This window comes from Mesoplodon mirus (assembly GCF_964341445.2).
Source record: "Mesoplodon mirus genome assembly, chromosome: 8".
Lineage (NCBI taxonomy): Eukaryota > Metazoa > Chordata > Mammalia > Artiodactyla > Ziphiidae > Mesoplodon > Mesoplodon mirus.
The window spans coordinates 44617062-44624531 of record NC_138984.1 but is presented as its reverse complement, the minus strand read 5'-3'; positions in this window follow the sequence as shown (position 1 = coordinate 44624531).

Below are 7470 nucleotides of genomic sequence, written 5' to 3'. Positions count from 1 at the left end.
CCAGGCTAGTGTTCCTCAGTCACAGAACTATCGATATTTTGGGCCAGATAATTCTTTGCTGTGGGGCTGTCCTGTGCATTGTAGGATGTTGGGCAGCAGCCCTGGCCTCATCCCCCAGATGCCAGTGGCCCCTCCCTCCTCTGCCCCCACCAGATGTGACAACCAATAACTTCTCCAAACATTGCCAAGAGTCTCCTGGGGGACAAAATCTCCCTTAGTTGAAAATCACTGCTTTAGGCTGAGAGGAGGACCTTTAGTGAAGGGGAAGAGAAGATTCCAAGAGAGTGAGGAAAGATTCAGGTATTTATCCTTGAAGTTATTCTATTTGTGGAAAAGTTATTCAAAGATGCCTACAAGTGTTTTGAGGAACCTGATCTTATTCCAAGCAAGCCAATATTACAAATACTATTTTAAACTGTAACTTATAACTGCTTTTCGACAGAATGTCTTACTGGATTCAAGCATTTGCCTTGAAGAATGCTATCGATTCAGTCACTGTTTCATCACCTGTGGGGCTGCGGCCTTCCCCATGGAAGAGCATCAAGTGGTGCTTTCCTTTCTTCCCCCGAACTTTTCAAATTACTCTGAAACACTGCTAAAAACACATTTTAGCAGAATAACTTATTTTTTACTGTGATTCTCTAAGAACCCACTGTGTCTACTAGCTAGGAGAGCAACTATCTTTATTCTGAACATAACTGAGACATAGTTATCTAGATCCATTTTACCATGTTGCCACACAGACTTAAAATATTTTGTTACCAGCAAAATTGTAATTTGCAGACAACACTGACCTTACTGAATAACCTTATGACCAAACCTCATTATCTTCAGAGTGACTAAGAATTAATATACCTTAATCTGAAGCTTCAGGATACACCCTTATTCAGTATTTACATCTTATCTTGACTTGTATTTTGCTCCTAAAGAATAGAAAACAATCACAAATGGTAAGGTTGTGTGCGTGTGTGTGTGTGCGTGTATGTGTGTGTTTGTTGGTAGTAGCATTCCAGGCCCCTTCCTTCTACAATTTATTTCAACTATCACTTATTGAACACTGACTGTGGACCAGGATTTGTACCAATTTTAAGCAGATTTTATTTTCACAGAAAAATCAGATATATTTCTTTTAAAACTGTGCTATAATTAAGCTTTTCTCCGTTATTTTGATATTAATGAAGATTACCACAAAAACTACTGGCTTTTCCAGCTGTAAATGTAGGACAGAAATCAAGGAATAGGAGAGAGGGACTCTACAAGAGGTAGGCTGCGTTTTTATAAAGCCAAACATCTAGCTTTATAAGATTACACTATGTGGTGAAAATTCTGTTTCCTATTGTTTTACTACTTGTAGACAAGTAAACAAACAAACAAAAATGCTCTTGGGCTCAATTTTTATTTTCGGCTAGATGGATGGCAGGCCCAGAAGAACATCACAGGTAAAACTCTTGAAACATCTGTTTCAGACAATTTCTGGAAAAATATATATACTTTCTGGCCTATAAATTATTCATCATATTTTTCCATATTTGCTACTGATTTCCTAGTAATATGTTAAATGTAAGTAAATAGGAATAGCATAAATATTGCCAATACATTTAAGAGTTTTAATTTTAACTTTAATTCTTACTTGCTTTTAGATGCTATCTTCTGTGTTAGGTGCCGGCCCCTAATCTGGTGTCGATTTACTTGGCTGAGGAGTTATGTAAAATTATCCAACTGATATAGGCCAGGTGTTCACAGCTCTTTATGCATCAGAGACTACACTGAAAGCTTTCCAAGAGTAGGTGGCTGTGACCTATAGCAAGCATGACAAAGACAGCACCTGGGCCTATTTGCAGTGTCCCTTAGGCAAGTTATCTCCACAAATTCACCAACCTCCTCCAAGCTCCCTGCCCCCCATCCTAGTCACATTCCCTCTCCCCAGTCACCTGAAAGAACTGTCTTTGACCCCCTCCTGCATTGAAATGGAGAGTTTGCAGCCGCACAATGGCCTCACACTCTTCTACTTCCACTGCCCAGCTCCATCCTTGCTGCTTCTGCATCTGTCACCTCCTACATCTCTAGCTAATCTGAGTGGTACAAAGCACCTAGAACCTCAGAAAATGACTTTTCGAAGCTTTCCAACCTCAGCTCTATATGTCACAGAAAACAGTACATTTGCCATCTTTAACAGTGTTATTTTTAAAACCTCTCTTGCTCTTCCTCTCATTCTTTTCTTTTTATGTTGTTTCTAATTCTTGTTTCTTGGTTATTCTTTTCAAGAAGGGAGAAGAGGTAGGTTGAAAACCAACTAGAAGATATTGGAGAAGGAAAGGAGACCCGCTAGAGGAGGGTACAAGAGGAAGATGATCAGTATTAGTTTTGGAACAAGGCCGCTGCTTCTAGATAGAAATTATTTGTTTGGTGTAGGAATGTGTAGCTGCAATCACGGAGCCACCAAGTGGCCAGAATCTTAGCAATGTGCTTCCTAGCTCTGGCAGCCAGCATTCCTGTCCTTCTGTCACTCACAGCTCTAGTGCCTTCATATGAAGGCTGCTCAGAAATGAGTTGAAGAAGTACAGGCAATTGTTATGGGTTGAAATATGTTGAAGCCCTAACCCCCGATATCTCAGAAAACGACCTTATTTAGAAATAGGGTCACTGCAGATGTAATTAGTTAAGATGAGCTCATACTGGATTAGGGTGGACCTGTAACCCAATACGACTGGCGTTCTTATTAAAAGGGGAAATTTGTATACAAACACACACAGACAAGAAGAATACCACATGAAGTTTGGAGTTATGCTGTCATAAGCCAAGGAACTATCAGAAGCCAGAAGAGAGGCTTGGAACAATCCTTCCCTGTGCCTTCAGAGGAATTAAGGCCCTGCTGACACCTTGATCTCAGATTTCCAGTTTCCAGAACCGTGAGACAATAGATTTTTGTTGTTTAAACTGCTCAGTCTGCGGTAATTTGTTAAAAGACAGGCCAAGCAAACTAATACAACAATATAGCGATGATGGAGCTGTCCTGCTCGTGACTAGAATCTCCCTGGAGGGGTGCAGCTTTGATGTAGTTAAGAAATGTGCACCATCCAATCCAAACACCTAGAATGAAACCCATGTGTATTGATAATAGATATATACATGTAAGGACATAAATGAAAACACACTGCAACAATTTCTAAGAAACTCCATGAAAATAATAATTGCTGAAGCTACTTGTTATGGTTATCATAACCAAATGATAAAAACCTGTGGTCACTCTTGGGCTTCTTAAATGTCAGCAGGTCTGTATCTCCACCTACCAGGGCAATTCCAGGAGCTGAGCACTCCCGGTCACCTCCTTCTATAATTCAGCTCAACCAACATTTATTGACATGACTATGTATCAAGAATTCTAAGCAATGGCAGTTAAATAAAGCATCAGACACAATCCCAGTCCTTAAGCAGCTTATTGTATAGTAACTAATAAGGCAGAATTCTGGAAGAATCTTTCATCTATTAACCTATAGGGCATTCTGTCCATTTACACCCAGGAATGTTCAAGACTCTTAGTACAGGTGATGGAAACACAACTCAAGCTGGCTTAAACAAACACACAAATAAAACCCTGTGTTTTTTGAGGGTGAAAATATGACTTAGTCAATGTATTAGTCAGGGTTCTCCAGAGAAACAGAATCAACAGAAGACAGAGAAAAGGTAGGGGAAGGGTGGACGAAGGGAAGGAGAGACAGACAGAGAGAAGAGATTTCTTTAAGGACTTTGCTCACGTGATTGTGAGGGTAATTTTTAGGGCAGGCTGGCAGGCTGGAAAATGAGGTAAGAGCTGATGTTGTAGTCTTCAGTCTGAATTCTGCAGGGCAGCAGTCTGGAAACTCAAGCAGTGTTTCTATGTTGTAGTCTTGAGGAGAATTCCTTCTTGGGAAATCTATCTTTGTTCTTAAGGTTTTCAGCTGATTGGATGAGGCCTACCTACATTATGGAGGGTAATCTGCTTTACCCAAAGTCTGGTGATTTAAATGTTAATCACATCTAAAAAATACATTCACATAAACGCCTACACTGGTGTCTGACTAAACAACTGGGCACCACAGCTTAGGCAAGTTGACACATAAAGTTACCCACCACAGGCAGAGTAGAATCCATGGAGTGCCCCAAAGTTATCAGGAACCCACCCCTCCCCATCTTCCTTGGTGAAGGCTTTGGCTGGCTCATCTTCCAGTTCATGCCCTGCTGAACCAATCACTGTGGCTGAGGGAATGCAATGCCCTGACTAGGGTAGAGAATGGGGAGAGAGGCTGTTGTGTTTCAGAAGGGATGCTGAGCAGGCATCAGGAGCTGTTTAACTAGAAGGATCTCACCAACCAAGGGTACGGGGTAGGGGAGTGTGGTTTTGAAGGAAAAGGAAACATTCTGGGCAAATCCAGTCCTTGGGTACTTAAAGATGGGAAGAAGAAGGGAGAGAGAAGAGACCCTTTGGGAGAAATGAAGGGTTCTGGCTGGAATGTCCTATACGCTCCTGCCACTGAGGTGGGCCGTTATATCAGTGGTCACACCAGAGACCATATGCAACGAATAGGCTTATATCACATTAGCTTGATCTACACTACCTTTGAATCTCACGAAATTTTCCTTTGAGGAAAATTTAGTTTTTCTCATTGATTTAAAGTCAGTAATTTCTGTTCCTCTGAGCACGGAATTGCTTTTAATTATAAATGCATGACATTTAAAATTATTTAAATACAAATATTTTTACACCAAGGGGTGTGGAATGCGGGGTGTGGGATGTGGGGATGGAAGCAATGAATTTTTTTCCTGTGCAGAAACCCTGCTGGAAAAATATTTTCCCTTAGTCACCGTTCCGAAAATCATCCCTCTCAGGGATGCTTGTTATTTAAAATTAAATGGAATTGGCATTTAGAGATTTTTGAATAATTTAGCTGGACTTGTTTCAGTGATTACATAATGTTTGCAAATGGGTCAAGGTCCCAGTCACATCGGGGAATTAATAAACGTATCTGTTTATGTGGCCATTATTCATCTGCCTCCCCCCACCCTCATCTGCTTCCACCACCAATGGCTGCTACCCCTACTCCTCTCCACACTGGACACTCCTTGAGGACAAAAACGACCTTTATTTATCTCCCTCCTGGTGTGGTCTCTGACATATGGAGTTTACTGCATCACTGTGTGTTGAGTTGCACTAAACATTGGTATCCGGGGAGCCTGGGCTCTTAGGAAGGTAGAGAGTTCTGTGGATTCTCAGTGAACAAAGTTCCTTTAGAACAAAAGTCAACAACGTTATAACAACGACAGCTCTACAAATTTCTAGATGCACAGCTGCAACTGTTGGCAGCTGCGTACAACAAAAATCTTACCTGCAGCTAATGTCTGTCAAATATTGGAAACCAACTGTAGGCAAAATCTGAAGTATGTTTTCTATATCCTCACTCTTCACCTTTTAAAAAAAATTTCTCTTTTTAAACAACTCTCCCAACCATCCTTCTCTTTTCCATGTTCAAATCTCCCCTACCCTCTTCATTCCCTCCTCCTATCGAAATAGGAAAGGATCTCACTTTAATCATTTTTACTTGTAATCAACTGATAATAATTTGGAATTAATGAATTTCATTTGAATTTTTTTCTCTATTATAAAATGAAAGAATGTGTTATACTCTGAAAGGAAAGCCAGGTATGAATAAGCAGATGGCGACAGTCCTCCTGTCCATCTACAGGTGCCTCCTTCCTTCTCTCCCTTCCTTTCTGCTTTCCTTCTTGGGGAAAGGGTGGGCACAGACAGGGTTACTCTGAAGACCAACTCTAGCAGTACACTGATTTTTTTTAAAATAAATTTATTTATTTATTTTATTTTGGGCTGTGTTGGGTCTTCGTTGCTGCACGCAGGCTTTCTCTAGTTGCGACGAGCGAGGGCTACACTTCGTTGTGGAGCACGGGCCTCTCATTGCGGTGGCTTCCCTTGCTGCGGAGCACGGGCTCTAGGCGCATGGGCTTCAGTAGTTGTGGCACATGGGCTCAGTAGCTGTGGCTCGTGGGCTCTAGAGCGCAGGCTCAGTAGTTGTGACACACGGGTTTAGTTGCTCTGCGGCATGTGTTATCTTCCCGGACCAGGGCTCAAACCCGTGCCTGCTGCATTGGCAGGCAGATTCTTAACCACTGCACCACCAGGGAAGTCCCCAGTACACTGATTTTAATTCTTTGAGGGTGACTAGAGGGAATCAAATAGAAAAGGTGGCTATGGTCTTTTTCTACCTCAAACACCTACTTCCGGGACCTGAACAGGGCTATGGATGATGATGATCCATTTCTCTACAGAGGGTAAGTCCACCTTGTACCCTAGCCACTTTAGGCAAATAGTCCCTTCCCTGGACTCTTTTTCTTTCTTTTGAACACGGGACAGTCCCCTGTCCCAAATTTAACCCTACTCCTTCCATCCATGAACTTTAACAAAAACTACTATGGGCCAACTCAGTTGGACCAACATTGTTAGGAGTTTGCAAACTTTATTGCTAATCTGAATACAACCCTGCAAGATAGGTTAATATTGTTTCCATTTTACATTTGAGAGTCCCAGAGGCTAGGAAACATCCCAAGATCACAGCACTAAGTGGCCAAGTCTAGAAGCTTGAGTCTTGCAGCTCCAAAGCCCATGTCTACTCCCAGATGTGTTTTAATGTCATGTGGCACTCTGGCATTCATTTTTAAAAAACTGACGATATTTTTATTCTGCTGCCTCCCTAACCTGACATCTTGGATCACAGCCTCATGCCTCCTATGTTATTTCTGTGCTCACTTGAATGTCTCTGGAGTACTTCACATTCCACCTGATCAAAACTGAATTCAAAACTGCTCCTATGTTCCCAGTCTTTAATTCAATCAACTCAGATGCTTAAACCAGAAACCTAGGACCCCTGACTTTTCCCTTTTCCTCACTCTCTTTTTAAAAAACTGGTCACCAAGCCCTACAGATTCTTTCTCCCACAAACACATACATACATACACATACAGTGCAGACCTACTCCTGGACTCTCATTTTTCATTTTGTAAGAGTTCTAACTGTTCTCTCTTTCAAACCTCCACGTTGCCATCAAAATACGTTTTCTTCTAAAATACGTATTTGGTCAGAATTCCTTAGCCTGGCATAGATGGCCCTGTCTTCCTCCCATCCCTATTCCCTATCACAACCCTGACTCCTTGGCCCATTCCCAAACTACTACGTCCTTTGAATCCATGCTTTCACACCTGTTGAACTTTCATTTTCTTTTTCCACGTGGCCACCCCTATTCACACACCAACCCCAAGTTCAAATGTCATTCCTATACACCCACCAAACCCAAGTTCAAATGCTATAAAGCCCTGCTTAACTTCTCTGGGATACTTGGTCCTCTTGCACTTCTACAGCTGCTGATACATACCTTGATGATAAGAACACATACCTTTGTACTTGGGGTGTCTGCTGACAGTGTA